Source organism: Ambystoma mexicanum, chromosome 9 (genome assembly GCF_040938575.1).
Source record: "Ambystoma mexicanum isolate Mex_15411 chromosome 9, UKY_AmexF1_1, whole genome shotgun sequence".
Classification (NCBI taxonomy): Eukaryota; Metazoa; Chordata; class Amphibia; order Caudata; family Ambystomatidae; genus Ambystoma; species Ambystoma mexicanum.
This window is the reverse complement of record NC_090931.1, coordinates 394185235-394206687: the sequence shown is the minus strand read 5'-3', so window position 1 is coordinate 394206687 and position 21453 is coordinate 394185235. Positions and strand designations below refer to the sequence as shown.

The 21453-nt window shown below is 47.5% G+C and overlaps 1 protein-coding gene across 1 annotated transcript in view; it reads right to left on the bottom strand.

Moving 5' to 3' along the window:
* Positions 1-21453, bottom strand: part of LOC138488122 (S-adenosyl-L-methionine-dependent tRNA 4-demethylwyosine synthase TYW1-like) — a 1632770-nt gene that overhangs the window by 2199 nt on the left and 1609118 nt on the right. The gene's annotated exons all lie outside the window — the stretch shown is intronic.

Sequence of the window (21453 nt, the reverse complement as noted above, 5' to 3'; positions counted from 1 at the left end):
CTAGGCTGGAGTGTGTGCTTTACAGACATCTACGGACATTCGCCTACCTTCCAGCACTTTAAAAGTGCAAGCAGTTGCCTTTGTCTCCCACCATTTGAGATAGGAGGTTATTTTAAGAAACCAGTTTAGAACAGACCTCATTTAAATGCGTTATTTAAAGTTCCCAACTATGAAATGGAACCAACAGAGTGTCATGGTATTCTACAAGGTTGGATTCCCTTATGATGGACCAGATTAGGTATTTGACTGCAGCACCTGTTATTTTTAGTACAAGGATGGATCCAGGGTAAAAAGTACCATATTAAAAAGGCAACTATTAATATTACTGCAATGTTTTTCGCGTATGTGTACACTAGACGTGATGTTTAACTCTTGGTATAAAATCTGAATCGCGCTTGTAACGAAGTTAGCCACAATGATACAACACTTGGCAAATTGTGTAGGATAACCCAATAAAATACTTAGAAATATGTGATCAGATTAAATAACGTGATATACATTAAAGTAATTTTTATGCATGTTTTCATTAAATGTACTGATAAAGAACACTAAACTGCTGCATTACGAAAAGGTTTTTTGCCCATCGTGTGCTATTTATTTATCTATATAGCACCGGAGCCCACAGGCATCAGAGCGCATTAAGAGAAGAGATATAACCAGAACCAGAATTCTCATTCAAATACGACGGTCTTCAGTTGTTTCCTAAATTGCAAGGAATCTTTTGTAGAGCACTACACACTCGGGATCTGTAGGCTTAATAAAAATAAAAGCGCCCAGCCCAGCTTCAACCTTTTTTAAAATTAAAAGATGTCACAGGGTTTTAATGAGCCACACTATATGTGATGCGCTTTTGAATAACCTTCCATAAATAAGCTGACGTACACTGGAACACAGACAGGTAGTGGTATTTCAACCAACCCTATTGATCTTAACCCTCATCACCCTTTTCAATGATGCTTGGATTACTGACTATTCTAAAGTTTCCCTTTTTGAAGTACAAGGACCCATTCCAGCCCCTGCCCAATCCCTTCTAATTTCCCCTATTACCTCAACACTACCATGTTCCCGAGCAGATTGTGCTCCATGATGCCACTCAGAGAGATGTGACGGGGAAGAGCTTTCAGTATGGGCATCATCCAATCTCTACAGATGTTCCCTGGAGGGTGGGTACATGGTTATTGGCAGTGGGGGAGTAAGCAGCTAAAAAGCCATACATGAAGAAACCCCAGTGGCAAATTCTGGACTTCATTTCAAGCAGTCTTCATGGAGTCATTCTAGACGAGTTGGGAACGATTCAAGGGACATGTATAGTAATATAAATTTCGGGAGGGGCATGACAGGAAGCCATTATTGCAAGCAATACACACAACTTTCCAGTAAAGGGAGATGAGCAGAAAATAACCATTGACACGAGTTGCTGCATTTCGAAACGGGAATAAACATATCTATAACTTAGGGAGATCAGTTCAATTCCACTCCTTAATAAGTGTACGTGAATGCACAAGCTTTCTTTTGATTGGTTGGTCACAACAGTACAATGTTTCAATACTACATCAGTTGAACTATATGAAGTTGTTTTACAATGAATGTCCCAATATTAACTCTCAAAAGAGGACGTTAGGGATCATCGTAGTCTGCTTCATCAAAAAAAGGTTGCCTTAAGTATGGGGGTAGGGTGAAGGAGCAATCAGGCAAGGGACGTCCAAATGGACAACACAAGCTAAAGTGAAGATGCTACAATCTTGAAGTGCCAATGCACAAGTACATGTTACATTGTTTCGTCCTTTTGATATTTCATAAGTAGGGTTTGCAGGCATGTATAAACTTAAAAGTGTATGTTGTGGTGGATGAGGTGGCATTGACTAGTTTTCCCATGTTCAGTGTGGATTCTAGGTAGAAGCCTCACGTTTTAGTTTCTTTAGCCACTTTGATGGTGATGTCATCAATAATAAATGTAGAGTATTTTGCATTGAGTTTATTGAGTTGGGCTGGAGCACCTAGGATTAGGATTTCTGTCTTTTCGTCATTCAGGCATAATCCGTGGACCGCCATCCATGCCTGAATGACTTGGTAGGTATTGTTTAGGAGGGCTAGATCTCAGTCGTACTCGCCTGATGGTGTGCGGGGGTGTATCTGGGTATCATCTGCATAGTTGGTGTAGATGATCCCCAGACGGTCCAGTTTATTGAATAGCGGTATAGTGAATATATAGTACATGGAGGGGGGCACTCAAGATTTCTGAAGGACACCGGATGTGATTGGGGTGGGGTCAGCAGCAGCTGAGGGAGACCATCATCAACCTGTTTTTAAGGAGCGATTGGATCCAATCAGTGGCTTTGTGCGAGAAGTTGGCCGCAATGGACAGGTGCTTGCAAAGAATGGTGTGGTCCACAAAGTCGAAGGCAGCCGACAAGTCAAGGAGGAGGAGCAGGGCGCATTGCCTTTTGTCCTTCAGTAAGTCAATTTGCATTGCGAGGTCTATGAGAGCGGTTTCAGTACCATGAAGTGGTCTGAAGCCCGATTGTCTACGTCCTAGGAGCTTGTTAGAATCCAGGTAGTGCTGGATCTGTAAATAAGCCTCTTTATCTAACAGTTTGAGGAGGAACGGGGCAGTAGTAATTGGGCTGTAGTTAGTGGGGATGGTTGGGTCTAGGGAAGCTTTCTTTAGCATGGGTAAGACCCAAGCGTCTTCATGTTGGTTGGGACTTTGAAGGTGCGAAAAGAGGCGTTTATTAATTTAGTGATGAAACTATGATCTTCTCTGCGAAAAAAAGCTAATCCCTGTAATAAGATCTGGAGTATGAATGATGAGAAATTCGAACAGTTGTGGCAATATAACTATCTAGGCGTGATAATCGATGAAAAACTAAGATCATCAGTGGCATAGCATTCAAAGGGAATGTAGCAGCTCAGCAAGTGCAATGAGTACCTTTATTGGTAAAAACAAGGGGTACGCTATTAGTACAGTCCTCCTGTTGTACAAATCTAAAATTCAAGCGATGCTGTTGTATGCTGCTGAAGTGTGGGGACATAAATATGTTAATAAAGATTAAGTTGTTCGAAGCCAGAATATTGCGCAAACTCTTGATGCTACCTACATGTATTTGTAAAGAATATTTTTATTTACAATTCAACGTGAAAGGTGTTGAACATTAACTCGTTAGAAGAACAAGTTACTCTCTTACCTGGCAACGTTCTTTCGATGGGATGGTCCAACGACGTATTCCATATCTATGACATGCAATCACCACAGCTGTGCTGCTTCGTAAAATCTTCGGCGTCTGCGTCCTGCGTTGATGACATCGATACGCCGTACTCGAGGACCTCCTCCGACGGCCAGCGTCACTGGATGTTATAAGTAGGACGCACGACGCCCGTAGCCTCAGTTGTAGTTTTTTCCCAGAACGTGTGGCACCAGACTGCTGCCAGTCTGACACATAAAGCCTTGCGGAAACGTAAGCTGCAATTGCATAAGAAATTCTGTAGCGGGGAAGGCAGGGAGGGAGCGATATGGAATACGTCATCGGACCATCCCATGGAAAAAACGTTACCAGGTAAGAGAGTAGCTTGTTCTTCGAGGGGATTGGGTCCTCCGACATATTCCATATCTATGACAGACTCCTAAAGCGGTACCAATGCAAGGAGGTGGGAAAAGAATTAAGAACACAGAAATTTAGAATGCCCAATCAAATTGCGGAGTAATGGACCGCCTTGTCAAAGGCCAGATCCTGCCCACGGATGGAATCGAGGGAGTAGTGACGTACAAAAGTATGTACCGAAGCCCAGGTGGCTGCATCACAGATGTTACCAATAGGAAAACCCCTCTGTAGGGCACTAGAGGCAGCCATACCCCTGGTAGAATGGGCCCACAAGCCAACCGGTGGGTCCTTACCCGCCAAGCGGTAACACTCAGAAATAGCCAGAATAATCCAGCGAGACAGTCTGTTTCGTCACAGCTTGTCCCAAATGCTTTCCAGCGTAATCAATGAAGAGTTGATCGTCCACTCTGACCCGGGACATGCGTGAAATATAAAAGCTTAATGCTCTCCTAGGATCAAGCCTATGGAGCCTCTCCTCTTCCTTACCAGGATGTGGAGGAGGATAAAACGCCAGAAGAACAACCTTCTGGCCTAAATGAAATTCTGACACCACCTTCGGAAGAAAGGAAGAACGAACTCTAAGGACAACCCTGTCCTTATGAAACACAGTAAAGGGTGGCTTAACTGAAAGTGCCTGTAACTCACTCTGCGAGCGGAAGTGACCGCAACCAAAAATTCAGTTTTAAGTGTTAACAGTCTCAAAGGGCATGAATGCAAAGGCTCAAACCGAGAACCCATCAGAAACTTAAGAACAAGGTTCAAATCCCAACCGGGCACCTGGAAAGGTGACGGAGGGAACACATTAGTGAGCCCTTTCAGAAACTGAGAAATTAAAGGAATTTTAAAATAGGAACACTCTTCAGACGAGCACTTAAATATGGACAGCGCCGCCAGGTAACCTTTAACGGTATCCACTTGCAAGCCCTTGTGGGCCAAAGAAAGCAGAAAGAGACAGAACCATGGGAATGTCACATACAAAATGATCCACATTCTTAACCCTGCACCAGTCGCAGAACTTACGCCAACGGCAACGGTACAGGGACTTTGGCCGTCTGGCCGAGAGCAACACCTCCATCACGTCTTCAGGGAGGTCCCAATCCTTATACCTCAACCTTTCGGAAACCAAGCGTGAAGGTTGAGGGATCTGACCTCTGGATGGAGAACCTGACCCCTCGCTCCCATGAGAGCAGATCGTCTCGGTAGGGAAGACGACGTGGAGGGCAGATGGACAAGTCGAGAAGGTCCGGGAACCACGTCCTCCGGGCCAACGCCGGAGCAATGAGGATCATCCGGGAACCGAACCTCCGTAACCTCCGCAGTACTTGTGGGATGACGGGAACTGGAGGAAACACGTATAGCAGTGGGAATGACCACTCCACCACGAACACGTCTCCTAAGGCTCCTTTCGGAGGAAATTCCTGCAAGCAGAACCTCTCGCACTTCCGGTTGACACTGGAGGTGAAGAGATCCACTTGAGGGCTCCCCCAAAGGACAAAGATCTCCAGGAGAATCTCCCGAGCCAACTCCCACTCGTGAGAGATTGCGCTCTGCCTGCTCAGAGAGTCTGCCGTCTCGTTTTCGTCTCCGGCCAGATGAACTGCCGAGATCGAAACTTCCTGCTGGATTGCCTAGAACCAGAGCTTTATTGCCTTCCTGCACAGAGGAAGTGACCCTGCCCCCCCTTTTTGTTGAGGTAGTGCAACACCACCGTGTTGTCCGTCAGGATCAGGACATTCTTCCCTCGCAGTGTCGGCAGAAAAGCCTTCAGGGCTAGCCTGACGGCCCTCAGCTCCAACAGATTGATATGGAGCACGGACTCCGACGGAGACCAACGACCGCTGACTGTCAACTCGTTGGCATGAGCCCCCCATCCTGTGAGGGATGCGTCCGTCACGATCGTCACCTCTGGCAAGGGTAGCCAAAATGGAGCCCCCTTCATCAGATTGTCTTCGACAACCCACCACAGAAGGTCCTGGGCGACGAGGACGGCATCTGAACAGGGTCCGACAACCTACCGGAGGATCGAGACCACTGGAGCTTGAGTGCCCATTGCAAAGATCTCATCCACAACCTGGCATCTGGCACCAGAAGAATGCAGGATGCCATGAGGCCGAGCAATCTCAAGAACTCGAACGCAGGGAGACTTTGGGCAAGCTGAAACTTGTGCACCATCTGCTAAATGTGATGAGCCCTCACCTGGAGAGGAAAACACTGCCCAAGGGACGTGTCAAGCACAGCTCCGATGTACTGGAGCCTCCGAGTTGGTGTCAAATGGGACTTCTTTAAGTTGAGGGAGAAGCCCAGCATGTGGAGGGAGTGGCAGGTGACTGACAGATGATCCAGGACTTGCTCGGGAGAGCGCACCCTTATCAACCAATCGTCCAGGTAGGGGTAGACGTGAATCCCCCCGTTCCTAAGGTGCACTGCCACCACTACCATGAGCTTGGTGAAGACCCTCGGGGCGGAGGTCAATCCGAACGGCAGGACCCGAAACTGAAAGTGCGAGTCACCAACCGCGAACCTCAGGTACTTCTTGTGCTTTGGATGTATCAGCACATGAAAATAAGCATCCTTGAGGTCGAGAGACACCAACCAGTCCTGAAGTTGAAGGGCCTGGAGGACTTGAGAGTAACCATCTTGAACTTGTCCTTCCTGAGGAGTTTGTTCAAACCGCGCAAGTCCATGATGAGTCTCAATCCCCCGTCTTTCTTGGAAATCCAAAAATAAGGGGAATACCATCCCTTGTTCCTCTCCGCAACAGGCACCAGTTCTATGGCGCCTTTCTCCAGCAGGGAATGAATTTCCTGCGCAAGGAGCAGATCCGGACTCTTCAAAGAGAGATTCCCCGGTGGATTGTCTTGAGGCCTCTGCCGGAAAGGAAGACAGTAGCTGTGGGTTATGATCTCTAGAACCCACACATCTGAAGTAATGGCGCGCCACTCTGCAAGATGCTGCGCCAGCCTTCCCCCAACCGGCGAACCATGGGACATGGCCTCATGACTGAGCTGAAGCGGCTGCGGCGCTGCCTGAGGGCAAAGAGGCAACAGCCCGAGCAGCCTTGGCACCTCGAGTACCTTGTTTTCCACCTCTGGCACTCCTACTGTGGCCCCTTTGACTGGCAGCTCCTCTCGCTTTACCAAAGGATGAGTAATAACGAAAGGAACCTCCCCTCCATTGCTGTCCCCTAGGACGAAAAGGCAGAGGTTGGCGAACTGCAGCGCCCAACGACTTCACTGCAGCTTTGGAGGTCTGCAACCTCTCAAGGCTCTCGTCAGCCTTGCTGCCAAAAAGATGTTCCCAGTCAAAGGGCATGTTGAGGAGCCGGGCCTGCACATCAGGAGCAAACCCCGACTTCCGCAACCACGCGTATCACGGTGCTCGCCGCCATGGACCGGCTGATGCAATCTGCCATGTCCAAACCTGACTGAACGGCCTCACACATGGCATCCTTGCCATCCTGAACCATGGCAAGGAAACCATCCCGTTCATGCCCTTCGGGAATATGTTCAGCCGCTAAGGAGAAACAGTTCCACAGAGTGTGCGTGAAACGTGACAAGGCACATACGGAGTTGGCCGCCTGAAGCGCCATACCCCCTGAAGAAAACACTTTCTTTGCCCAGCCGTCAAAACGCTTGTCGTCCCCATCAGGAGGGATAGTAGGATACAATGCCTGCTTTGCCGGGGCCATAGCCGCCTGCACCACCAAACTCTCCAGAGTGGGGTGCTTGGTCAAGTAGCAGGGGTCGCTACTGGCTGGGCGGTATTTTCGTGGCAAAGACTTGCCCACTGCCGGGAGACTCTCCGGAGCAGTCCAAGCCGCCGCCACCCTCCTCTGTAGAGCCATATAGAACGGCAGTACCCGGTCAGTTGGTGGACCTTGGTCGAGGATATCCATAAGGTCATCCTGAAGAAAATCCCCTGGGGGAGCAGACCATACCATGTACTCGGTGACCCTAGACATAAGACGCTGGTATGAGGAATCGGCATGAGTGCCAGGCTCAGGCCTACAAAACTCCACCTCCAGAGAGGTGTCCAGCCCACTGGCATTATGCAGGGACTGCCGCAGGTCCTCAATTTGGCTATGGCCCGAGAGAATCTCGTCTGGCACCGTATCAGGAACCATGCCATCATCAGAGCCCTCATCCACCTCCGAAAAAAAGTCAAGATGGCGGTAAGAAGGCACAGAATGTGGAACAAAGCCATGCTTGACCTTGGCCAGAGCCTTTCTAGAGGGATCCACCGAGCCCCGGGGTACCCCCTTCGAAACAGCCTCGAAAGGCGAACTCGGCGCCGACAGCATCGATGGCGTCGACACAGGCCTTGAGGCCAGAGCCCCGATCGTATCCCTTGACAGCTTGCGCGCCACTGGCGTCGACGTCTTCCTCGAAGACACCACAGGTGCACACGGTCGCGAGCGCGCCGAGGACCGGGACCTGGACCGGGCATGACTAGAACGATTCCCCTTGTCCGAGCGGGACCTCTCCTGCGAATCGTGCCGACCACCCGAGTCCAAAGGTGTGCGAGCGGTGTCTCTCGACCGATCACGACCGACCCCACTCGGAGGCGCGGAAGGACCAGTGCCCTGCGATTCGAGAATTGCTAACATTTTCTTCCCGAAGGAAGCCCATTCCTCCGGCGTCGCATGCTTGGTGCGATAAGTGACCCGCCGACAGGCGGAGTCCTCGATGAGGACGGGGAAGGCGACCGATGACGGCGCTTCTGGGAGTGCCTCGAAGAGGCAGAGGAGTGGCGGGACCGACTCCGGGCCCGAGACCCACTGGACTTCTGACTACGATGCGGAGAGTCGCCCCTCGAATCGTCTGTCGAAAGCCCCGCAGACCTCGACTTCCGTGGCTTGGACACCTTACCTACTGACAACTGCTTCTTGCGCTCCCGCAAGGCTTTGGACGTGAGCGACTGGCAGTCGACACAGTCATCCGTGTCATGGGCCTCCCCGAGGCACCAGAGGCAGGCATCGTGCGAGTCCGTCACTGACATCTTGGACCCACAGTCCCCGCACTTCTTAAAGCCCGGACGCAGGGTGGAAGACGAGGTAGACAACTTCACAAAGAATATACTTCACAATACGAACAGGTTCGAAGAACCGAGAAAGAACAGAAACTCCAAAGAGTCGAGGCACGCAGAGATCTCCGAAGCAAACACGTTCGCAGAAAAAACAGAAATGAGGCTACGGGCGTCATGCGTCCTACTTATAACATCGAGTGACGTCGGCCGTCGGAGGAGGTCCTCGAGGGCGGCGTATAGGTGTCATCGACGCAGGAGCCGAAGATTTTCCGATGCAGCACAGCTGTGGTGATTGCATGTCATAGATATGGAATACGTCGGAGGACCCAATCCCCTCGAAGACAAGTTATGTGCCATTTCAATCTCAACAATTTAGCAAATGACACTATTGTGGTTCCCTTTATTGCAGCATTTACTCAGGTAGAAAGATATAGAGAAAGGGATCTTGGGCAAAATATCAACTGTTTATGATTTATGGTGGACCGGAATGTTCAATATACTATGCTCTTTGGTGCCTGTACCTTTAAAGGCTGGTTAAAAAAGAATGCATCAGCGTTAGGTAATGAATGCTGTGTGGTTGAATTGGCAACCTAATCTCATAGTGGTCCCTTCCTTTTCGATCTGCAAGAACGTATCTCAATCCCACTCTCTTTAACTCTATATTAACTCCTACTCTAGTCCTAAATTGGTCCGCAACTATTTGCTGATGAAGTTCAACAACAATAAAGCATTAGATACCAAAGGTGGGCAGTTAGCTTTGTCTCAATCAATGCGTATGTGCCGCCTATGTGGTAATGAAATAGTGGAAACATTAGAACATTTGATGATTCAATTTGAGTGCCTAACAGAACTGCGAAATAAGTATCTAAAATCATTCGATAATAAGATAGATACTAATAATCTTTCCAGAATATGGCAACTCTTTATGAAAGGCAATCATTGTAACTTAATTTTCTTCATGGTACGATTTTATCTGCATATAGAAATGTAGTTGTTAGTCTGGTTTTGACCGTTTTTCTGATTCCTTTTGATTGCCTGCCATAATTGTATCATAGCATTATGTTATGAGCGACTTTATTGTGTATTATCTAATAACAGAAATGAACATGGCAAAAATTGATGAATGATATGGCCTAATCCAAACCACACTATGTAAAATGGTTTTAGTTTACCAAGTTATTGTAATGTAATTTGGATCAATGTTGTCTATGATTTTTTTAAATGTTGTATATACAAAGCCTATTTGGCTATTAAGTATATTGATAAAAACCTAAAAAACAATCTAGTGATGCCAGCTTCTTTAATTATTTGTGGGGGGCAGATGTCGCCTTGGCATCTGGAAGGCTTGACAGATGTGATGATTTTATTCACCTCTAAGTTTGTAACTTGTGAGAATTTGAATTCAGGAATGCATTTCAATTGGGGTTTAGCCGGTTCTGGGGCCGAGTCAGGTTTGGCAATATTAAGCCTTTTGGCTGCAATCTTTTTTTGGAGGGTGTCTGTTTTGTTTGCATTTTGAATGTCTGGACACCAAATTTTATCCTTGGTACAAGGGTCTTCAGGGGCTACGGGGGATTCCAGTTCCCTTAATATCGTGAAGAGTTCCTTGGTGCTGGAACTGGCTTTGCTGATCCGGTCGTTGTAAGTTTCTCGTTTAGTTTGAAGGATTTAGCTTTGTATTTACTTGCTGATTTAGTTAAGTTAAGTTTATTTTTTTGGACGTGAGATTTCTCCATAAAACGTAGACTTTTCTTTTTTCTGCACGCATGATTTTGAGCTGGGGGGTGAACCAAGTGCTGCGATGGGCTTTAGGTTTACTTTTGTGTAGTTTGAGAGGTGCAATGGTGTCTAGCGCAGAGGACTTGGAGGCGTTGTACATTTTAACTAGTTCGGATGGGTCCGCTGATTCAGAAGCGGTGTTCAAGGTAGGTACTAGGAGAGGCAGGAGATTGTCGGTGGTTATATTTCGTTTTGCTCCTTGTAGGGAGGAGCAGTGATATCGGATTGGCTTTGATTTCTACATGTTTGGTCTGAGTGGTGAAGGAGATGAGAAAGTGATCTGTCCAAGTTAATGGTAGGATAAATTATATGGCAGTCTCTCAATTGAGGTCTGCTACCCAGTCAAGAGTGCGACCTTTCTCGTGGGTTGGTTGATTGACTCTTTGGGTCAAGCCCAGTTCATTTAAGACGCTGGGCAGTGCCGTGGCTTGTGTATCGTGGGCGTCATGAAAACCCAGATTGAAATCACCTAACAGCAACATTTGGGATGAGGGCTTGGTGATGTCTGGCAGTAATGTCATGATGTCTTCTTCGAAGGTGCCAGTGGGGGCCGGGGGTCTGTATATAAGGTGGATGGTAAGGGTGCAATTCTTGGATGTGGTGAGCTTAACTGTAAGTAGTTCACAGGACGAGGGGGTTGCTCTGAGCCCTGGGCTGGATTTGGAGATAATGCGATGCCACCTCCCTTCAATGAGACTGTCAGCTCTCACAATGGTGAAGTTTACAGGTATGGCCAGCGCGAGGGAGGGTCCTGCTGCTTCACGTAGCCAGGTCTCGGATACAGCTAGGAAGTCTAGGTCGCCTGTGGTGATTAGATCGGCTATGTCTGTGGCGTGGGCCCACCAGCGATCTGGCATTGATTAGGGCACCTTTTAACTGGGGGCAAGTCAGGGCGGAGGGGGGGGAGGTGGAGGTTCGAATTGTTTCTAGGAGAGCTCTATTTTTCTTGTTTGTCTTTGAGGTTGCAACATTAGTCAGGTTAGGATTGCAGGATTTGTCTTGCAGGTTAGACTGTTGGGTAGGGCTATTTTTAGGTCTGGAGCAGAGGCTGCCATTTCGGACCATAGTAGAACATAGTTGGTTGGGAGTAGGTTTCCTGGCATATAGATTAATCCACTGTGCTGGTGTAAGGGTTGCTGCTGTATCTGTGTTGGTGTTGGTGTTTGGGGTTTTGCAAAGTTCAGGTAAGAATGTCGTAGGTCTGATATTGAGGTGGTAGGAGTTAGTGTTAAGGGCAGGTAGGATTTTCAAAGATTTGATCCCTCATGAAGGTGGGAAGGTCATTTTGGCTATGAATGTGGGAAGCTCAGAGGTCGAATGATGTGTCAGCGTGAGGTGATGGCGAACATGAGCTAGGCTGAACAGTAAGGTAGCTAGGAGGAGGCAGGCAACATGAGATACGAGTGGGGGCTGTTGGAAAGCAGTTCAGATGCAATTTCTAAGTGACATTGGGGAGTTCTCTCAGGAATACAGTACAGTAATACAGTGGGCAAGTGCGGGACTCACCAAAATAATACAAGTATTACATTAATACAGAGGCTGAATGCGAGGCACCCTAAGGAATACAGCACTACAGTGGGCAGATGCGGGGCTCACCAAATAATACATTAATACAGTGGCTCAGTGTGAGGCACCATGAGGAGTACAGTAATATAATGGGCAAATGCTGGGCTCATCAAGTAGTACAATAATACAGTGGCTCAATGTGAGACACCCTAGGGAGTACAGTTATGCAAAGGGCAAATGCGGGGCTCAACAATTAGTACAGTGATGCAGTGGCTCAATGTGAGGCACACTAAGGAGTACAGTCATGCAATGAGCAGGTGGGGGGCTCACCATTGAATACCTCAATATAGAGGTTCAGTGCGGGGCTCACCAAGGAAAGACAACAAAAACAATAGGAGGGTGCAGGGCTCATAAGGGCAGATGCAGGTGCGGACGCACAGCAATACCAGATAGTTTGACTGTGGTCGGCACTGGCATATTTCGATATAAAGGTGCCATTAGTAGTTCAGAAGTCTGTTGGGCTGACCGAGGCACTTGGTGCGACGCCTCGTCGTGCACTGGACGGTGTCGTTGGGCTCAGGTGTGCAGATTTGGAGTGGGGCACAGTCGCGCTAGGGGGGTGGATTTGATCAGACTAGATCGGAGAGTTACGACGGGCCGCAAGTTAACAAGGGTACAGGAGCATTGGTTAGAATGCATGGGGCCGTGGGTGTTGGGGTCGCAGCGCTGAGTGCGGTATTGTGACAATCCAATTTCTCCTAGTTGCAGTAAGATAGTACGGGCGTAATACAGGAGGTGGTACAGTATAAATGCAGTATACAAGTGTCTGGGGTCCAGTACTTAATGATGTGTGGCAGGGGCTATGGCGTATCGAGCCTCTTACCCTACTCAGACTGCGAGGGTCCAGACTGCTCCTAGGTCTCTCCAGGCACGGACAGGGGGGTTTTGCTCTAGGGGCCTTAGTTAGGACAAATAGGCGCTCGGAGAAAGGTTGCTAAGCAACCGCTATAAACAATAATAACGCTTGTTGAGCGGCGGCCATCTCAGGACGCGGTGCCACGGAGATGGGCTCCATGTGGGGTAAGGGTGCTGGATTACTCACTGTGTGCCGGATAAGCAGGCACAGGGTAGCGGACTCGCTCAGGAGTCAGAATCAGTCGCTGCAGATATGAATGTCGGTAGCCTGGTAGAAGCGGAACTCGCGTCGTGCTGCCCCTGCTGTTGGGTGATTCTTTGCAGGTGTAGATGCTCCTGTGGATGGAGCATTGGGGCTCTTGCCCAGAGGAGGATGATTCTGAATGTGAGGCATGGACAGGGGGCCTTGTTCTAGAGGCCTTAGTCGTGTGGGGCTTGCTTCCGCCTCCGGTACCACACGATTGGTCAAATAGGTGATTGGAGAGGGTTGCTAAGCAACCGCTATAAACATTAACGCTCGTTGAGCGGCGGCCATCTTAGGACGCGGTGCCACGGATTCGGGCTCCACGTGGGGTAATGGTGCTGGATTACTCTCTGTGTGCCGGATGAGCAGGCACAGGGTAGTGGACTCGCTCAGGAGTCAGATTCAGTCGCTACAGATATGAATGTCGGTAGCCTGGTAGAAGCGGAACTCGCATCATTCTGCCCCTGCAGTTGGGTGATTCTTTGCGGTGTAGATGCTCCTGTGGATGGAGCGTTGGGGCTCCTGCCCAGGGGAGGATGATTTTCAATGTGGCAACCATAGCTAGGCAGGAGGGTGGTGTTGTTGGCTATCCTACTTTGGTAGGAAGCCACCTTTCTGCCAAAGGTGTAGATCCTCTTGCTTTCCTTATCTGGTGGGGCCTCCGCAGAGGCCAGGGGTGTGCCTGCCCTTTTCCTTGTAGTGGTGACAACAAGGAATCAAGTTTAAGCTGACCCCTGATGTACAGAGGGTGTGCAGGGGGGGGGGGCTGAATAACTTCTCGATGCAAGGGTTTACCGCCCTCATGAGGTTTGGTGTAAGAAGAGAAGCCTGGATGCGCCTTTGGATGGATTGCAAGAGGGGGATAAATTGTGTGTCGGATTACGTGTCGCCAAGAATGTCCTCCACAAAATCCTTAACCTGTGCCTCTTGAGGGTCTATTTTAAAATGTCGGGCAACCTTGAGAATAAGCTCATTATATTGGAGCCGATTGTCAACTGGTGAGGCAGCCACTGGCTGGTCTTGATGGTCTGGTGACTGGATGATGTAGATGGCCTCACTGTCATAATACTGGTCCTGGTTATACTGGTCCCCCTGATTTCCCAGAGATCCAGGGTGCTAAGGCCACAAGGGATCTACAACGTAGAGGTTTTGAGAGGGGTCATGGTACTGAGAGGTGGTCTGGGTGTAGGTGGAAGTGCTGGGCTGTGAAACGCCCACACGTGGCCTTTTATTAGATGTTTCATCCCTGGATACTTCCTTCTGTTTAGATTTTTAAGTTCCTCAGGGTGCCTTGTCCATGAGGTCCACAAAGCAGGACAGTTTTCTCATAATCCCATCAAAATTCTCTGGGGTCCACTCAGTTGATTTGAGAAATACTGAGGGGCTAGCAGTGTGTTGCAAGGGTAGCTGTTCCTTGTGATGCATAACCACTGAAAGGGTGTCTCCAGAGGGAGAAAGGCTGCTATCCTGGAAGGTGGAGGGATGGGACGGTAGAGGCATCAAAGATTTTACTGTTTTCAATGTTTTTTATTTTAAAAAGTGTAACCGGGATGTGTTTTTTGATAAGTTCCCTCATTTGTGACGTGGAGGACGGGGGCCCAAAGCATTAACGCATGAAAGGAGGGCTTTTTTAGGCACGATGTCTGAAATGGCTTTCAGCACCTGTTTCGGAGGCCTGTCGTGCAGCAATAGCGATGACCTAGAGGACAGGGATGACTTAGAGGACCTCTCCTTTGACACAGCATGGTTCTCAACGGTCGACGATGCGGTCGGCCAAGGGGTGTGTGGTTAGTGTGGCAGAAAGTTTGAGTGCCTGAGCCGCTAGGTGATGTCTCCATCACAGGGCCGTTGGCCTGCTGCTTATTGGAGCCGGGGGCCCGCACTTGGGATTGCATCAAACCCTGATCGCCTTTGACGTTGCCAAGGACGTCGATGCTGCCCTGCCCTCGCTGGATTCTCCCGCCACATCTATGTAGGCCTCAGCCTGCATGGCGTGGGTGGCCCAGCGCTTGGTCTGACGGTCCACTAAGGATTTGGGATGGAAAAGTCTGCAACACTTGCAGTTTGTCCCTTGGCAGATAGTGATTGCACACCTTGTGCGTGTATTTTCAAGGGAATTTCCTGTTGCAGGAAGGCCAGAATTTAAAAGGAGTATTTTCCATTGCTAATGAAAAGGGCAGCGTGGCGACAAAAGGGAAGATAAGGAGTCAGAAGAGGCAATCTCTAAAAGGGTACATAGTATGTGACTTCCCCCCACTCTCCCTACTGTGAAGGGATGAGGCCTGGTGAGGTCTGTGTGGGCTGCAGTCTTCGAAACAGTTGACCGTCGTCGGCGATGGTACCGTCAGTCGAAGGCCGCCGAAGCAGTTGGTAGTGCAGCGGCCTTTTGATAGAAGTATAGAAAGAAAGACTAAAATTAAACTTTGTTTAATCAAAGGCGTTAGCAAGAAAGAACTCTGCAACTAGTGACCGACCACGATGGCGGAAAAAACAATCTGAGGGACCTCGACCCGTGAAGGACCATGGGTACAGTAGGTGTCACACTAGGGATATTATTACTAACACACCCAGTCGAAGTCCCTTTTTCGAGTTTTGAAAAACAAATCATGTAATTCTCTGACTACCACTAGATGTCGTCCTATGCACAGCATGTGATCTAAGCAGATGCACAAGCCTCCGAAATATATATAATACATGGCAGCCTGTAATATCCGTATAAAAGCCTGGAAATAATGTTCTTATTACAGGTTAGTTGTGATATCGCAACTGCTCTGTAATTACGCTTCGTTGGGACATCACAATTCCTGCTGCTTAAGCCAGCCCATCGCAGAACTCAAGATGTAACTGCGGCAGCTAAAGGCGCGATAAGCATTTCAAATTCCGTGCTTGTAAAAGTGTTTTCTGTGACACTTTACAGACAGCAATTGATAAGGAACTGTTTATGTTAGATTGTATAATTTGTGCACTTCTGGAGTTTAACACATGTGAGCAAGAGTCAGCATTTTTAACTAAGCACAAAATGAAAAGGTTCGCTTGATTCCATTTATAAAATGGTTAAAACTATTGTTCTGCAAAACATTACAAGTTGCATGTTAGCATTTTTAAATCCAAACATTCTACATTAGTTATGCGGAACAGCAAATGGAAAATCTCTTGCATTAGTTTAAGCAAGATGCCAGGAAGTAAAGGAGATGATAGTGTATGTCCATGTAGTATAAGGAATAAAATTCCTCCTGCTATACGTAAAAAGGATATTTGCAACGCACCTTGGAGTTCCACGCCATTAAAAAGGAACTCAGCCTTGGGTCTCGTTGCTCTATTTGATCACGGAATACCTCAGTGACTTGCAATAATCCTTATAACGTATGTCGAGAGTACTTTATCACATATGAATATAGCACTACAATTAAAAGACAAATATTAGATACCTGTAATCGTCTTTCTGACGCTTGATTCTGTTATATTCACATGACTTGTTTTAGAAATTCGAAAAGGGATGTCGACATGGCGTGTTCATAATACTTTCCCTAGTGTGACGTGTACTGCATCCATGGCCCTTCACACATCGATATCCTCAAATTTTGTTCGTGACATGAGGGAGCATGAAGTGTATGCGCGAGGACAGGATGGTGAAGAAAGGTTTAAGATGTTTCCGTCTATGTACCTTCAACTCCAGGAGGGGAGGAAGGGCAGGTGCATATGAATTTAAACAGATACCAGGATGACGATTACAGGCATGTAATATTTGTCTTCTGTGGCTCTGCTTAGAATCACATGAGTTGCATAAGCTAGCAAGCAGTACCTGGAAAAGGAGGTGGGTTGTTAGAAGGTACAGCGGAAAAACAATCTCTTAACACCTGGTGTCCCTCCTGGGAATCAATCCATGTATGAGTATCTAAACAGTACTATTACATGAAAGTGTGGACTGAACCCCATGTTGCTGCTTTGCAAATAACTTCTAGCGGCACATTGGCAATGAATGCTAGGGTAGCCCCAGCACCTCGAGTTGAGTGTGCTTGGGCGTGAAAGGTAAAGTTCTTTTGGACAGAGAGTAACTAAGTTGGATGCAGTTAACACTCCATTTGCATATGGCCGATTTAGAGACAGGGTCCCCTTATCTTCCAGTAGCTAGGGATAAAAAGAATTGATCTGTCTTCCTTATAGGCGTGGTCTTGTTTAGGTAATACATTACAGCCCTCCTGTCATGTAGAGGATGGAGGATTTTTTTTTCTGCTGCGTTTGGTGTGTTTTGGAAGAAAGCTGTTAGTTCTGTGGATTGGTTTATATGAAACTTGGGATAGAACTTTAGGTGGTTACAAAATGGCCTTGAACTGATAGAGCTTGAAGTTCACCGACTCACCTTATTGAAGTGATGGCAGTCTTAAAGGTGAGATATTTAAGACTAGTTTATGCATAGGTTCAAAAGGATACTGGATGGAGGTCTAAGCGCTATCCCGGCCACCTCTCTGCTTGGTTATGTGCCAGACGTTGGGTAGCGCCTATAACAGGAGAATGAAGGGTTAAGATACTGGTTCTGTGATGGGTGGACTCCCACCTCCCTCTGGTCCAAAATCCCCTCCCTTGGGGTTATTGCTCACCTTAGGTTTTTGTGCGTTGAACTCTCCGTCCTGCGTCTCTGTGCAGAGGTGCGTGGTTGATGCGGGCATTCCGTGGACCTAGTTGCTTCACTGGTCCATGTGCCCTTATGTCGGGTCCAGACCGGATGCGACACCGACTCTGCTTGCTGTCTTCCAGGTGAGTTATGATGTCTTTTACGTCTTTATTCTGTCTCTTTCTTTCCCTCCGTTTTCTCTCTCTTCTCTGCGTCTTGCTCCACTATGCTGTTCCCTAACAATGTCTCTTTGTTTTCACAGGGATGGTTGCGATCTCGGAGTTGCCGCACTGATGGCGAAGACCATGGTGAGTTATTGATGCGTGGAGCGCTGTGCTGTTTCTTGGTGTTAATTGCTAACCTGTGTTCTCTTCTCTTCTTTGTACAGATTGCGTTGATGTTCCAGAGTGATGAGCGATCGAAGCGCTGCTTGCCCAGGTATGGCTGTTGTGCTATCTGTCAGGACTAAAACGGTAGTTCACACTAGTTGGTGTTGAAATGCTTGTAAGGCTTTAAGTATTGCTAGTAGCTCTAAAAGGTTGATGTGCTTCTTTGTCAAGGATTGAGTCCACACACTGGGTGCTGTTTGGAGGAGATAATGGGCTCCCCACCAAGAAAGGGATGTGTCTGTTAGAGTGACTTCTACCTCATGGTTCAGAAAGGGTTTGCCCTTTAATATGTTTTACTTTGACCACCACTGAAGTGCTTGAACCATGGGTTGCGAAACAACCACTAAATCGTCCCAGTGACCGTTTGCTTGAGACCGCTGTTTCGCTAGCCACTGTTGTATTGGACGCATGTACAACCTTGGGTGTGGGACCAGAACGATGCATAAAGCCATAATTCAGAGACAGCGCATTGCCTTTCGAAAGGTTGGTTATCTGATGAGCAGCTACATAATGAGGAACTTGAAACAGAATGTTTTGGACCCTCTCGGAGGGAGGGATTGGGGGAAAGACTAGAGATTCTTCTGTCCCCCAAGTATTGCCCCCAGAAGCCGATTACTTGGCTGGGAATGAGACTTTACGTTTTCTCGTTGATTGAAAAGCCGATTTGGAAAAGAAGGTTGATTGTGTCCTGGGTGTGTTGCTGACACATTTGTGTCTGTTATGAGCCAGTCCTCCTGATAAAGGTACACTGGGATGAATTTCCTGTGCAGATGGGCTGCTACCACTGCCAGAACCTTGGTAAACACCCTGGGTGATGAGGCTAAGGCAAAGGGAAGCACGTTGAATTGGTAAAGAGTGGACCCCCACCTTGAACCGCAAGTATTTTCTTCGGTGTGCTGGCAACATTGAGTATGATAGTATGCCTCTTTCATATCCAATGTTGCCATTTAATCCTCTGTTTTAGGAGTGAAATTACTTCATGTAGGGTTTTCATTCAGAATGTTTGCAGTTTGACATACATGTTTGCAGGGCACAGGTCTAACACCGGGTGCATAGAAGTCCTTTTTTGGCACTAGGAAGTATACTGAATGAATGGGAACACCTCAATAAAGAGGCAGAAACCTCGGCACAGTGGCAAAATAGCCATTGCAATATGGCAAGGAGGAAAGCGACTGATAAGTCAACACTAATGGAAGCTATCCTTGAGGACTGTAAATGGAGGAGAATGACCTGGAAACAAGATCAGATGTCTGCTCGACCAATAATAGTCCAAGGAAGTCCCTAAGGAGATCCTAAAGGGTTGGAGGCTTTCCTACCCATGGTCCAAAGGACCCCACTGAAGCCAAGGAAGCAAACATGTTCTCCATCTTCACAGGCAAAGCAGAAGCGGCTGTGAAAAAGATGGAAAGGAAACACCAATTAAAGGGGAAAAAAGCAAAAACCAAGTTCCCATGCAGAAAAATCAATCCAAAGGATCAAGGGCCATCTTGCGTAACTTAAGTACCCCTCCACCTCTTTCAATAGGGCAGTCTCCAAAAAGATCAGGGAAAGAGTTGCCACTGCCAGCTGCGGCACCGATAAAAGTTAACTGACACAGCCATTGGACTCCAGTAAGGATCTTTTGGAGGAGAGCATTGACTTAATTGTTCACACTTGCCTCAGCGACCTGCTGAAGTCATAGATCAAGAGCAAGATGATGCCGATTGGAACAACCTTTCTCGCTTTGAGTGGGCTGAAATCAAAAGACTGGCCAATCAGGTGGACAGGACCCCTCAATGAGGTCCAAGTCAGTTATAAGAACTCTTGCTAAGAAACTACACCCTAAGCCATAGGAAGATGTTTTCTTGACCATGAAACAGAAGAGGGACCTATTGGGAAATTCTAGAAGTGGTACGCAGACAAGTAACATCAGGCCCAAATACAAAAATAATCTAACTACGGCGAAACTCTCGAAGGACGAAATTTGCAAAATACAACTGGAGCGAATTGTGAATGGCCAAAAAGCCTCGATTCCGAACCGTGGTAATGTGATGAAACTCTTCCAATATGTTCCAGGGCCCGCCTTATGCCCACCGATGACATCAAAGTGGTGAAATATGTGTTGGAAAAAAAGATGGATTGGGTCATTCTCTCACTTAGTATACTGGGAGGTGAAAGACTTAATACTCTCGCATAGTGAAAAGTTGCTGCTCCTGCGATACGATATAAGAGATTTCTGAGATGTAGCATGCCCCTCTCTGATGGAGTCTCCGTTGCAAAGCAGAACTGAGTTGCTCCGTAGGGAGCAAAGAGGTGCAGTACAAGCGAGGGATGATGATCGCCGAGCCGAAGTGCCCTACAGATGACCGTGGTTCCCAAAGTGCCACTGCCATTTAGTGATGCTCGAGACCAGCAGAGGCTACCCTTTGGAAAAGTAGACTTGATTAAACTAAAATGTATTGTCGATAACAGCAACCCCGCACGGAAATATGGTTCAATGAGCAAGGATGGAACTCAAAATAGAATAGAGAAATCAAATTGGGACTAGTTGGTCGGTGCATTGGCCAGCAGTGGCCAGAAATAGACTGTCTCCCATGATGGAGTCCCTGAAGTCTGGATTGGATAATGGAATACGAGAGGGTTTAAACCTCTAATCACAGACAATCTTAAGGAACTGGGCAAATTTGACATTCTATGTTTACAGGAGACATGGCTCAGATTTACTCCCTCTTGTGACGGCTATGAACTCTTTCTTAATCCAGCTGGAAAGGGGGTGAGGGGGAGACCCTTCTCTGGCCTTCTGATCCTGATAAAAGTGGATGCTGGCTTCACTATAGTCAGCCATTAAACCCCAAATCTATATGTACAGGTGCTAAAACGTCTAAGGTCAACACCAGAAAAGCATGAATCTTTCCTCTTAATGAATGTTTTTTGGAGGGTGAATGCCTGCAAACAAATTAAGTTTGTTAACTCAAAAATGAAGGTGGTGGATCAAGTTATGCATGACGCTGAGACGCTGAATGTGATCCTGTGTGAGGATCTAAATGTACACTTGTTGGATGAGAGGGGACGTCCTAGAAAGGAGAGCGAGTTGGAAGGAAGAGCATAACAGTGGCTCCAAGAGATCGTAACCCGAGATCTACACATGCTTAATGCCCATGTAGTGGGATATATTCCTGGAGCGTGTACATGTGGCAGGCGCCAGAATCGATCTTGCTTGGACTACTGTTCATGTTCGGTAACATCGTCAATTGAGTGAGTACATTTGAAACAGTGAAGCAGTCCCGAGCGACCATGATTTAGTTGCTATTACACTAAGGGCATGTGAGAAACTTGAAGAAAGAGAAAGGGGTTGGTGAAGTAATCTGGTCAAAGAACCAGTTACGGATAGGTAAGAAGGATATT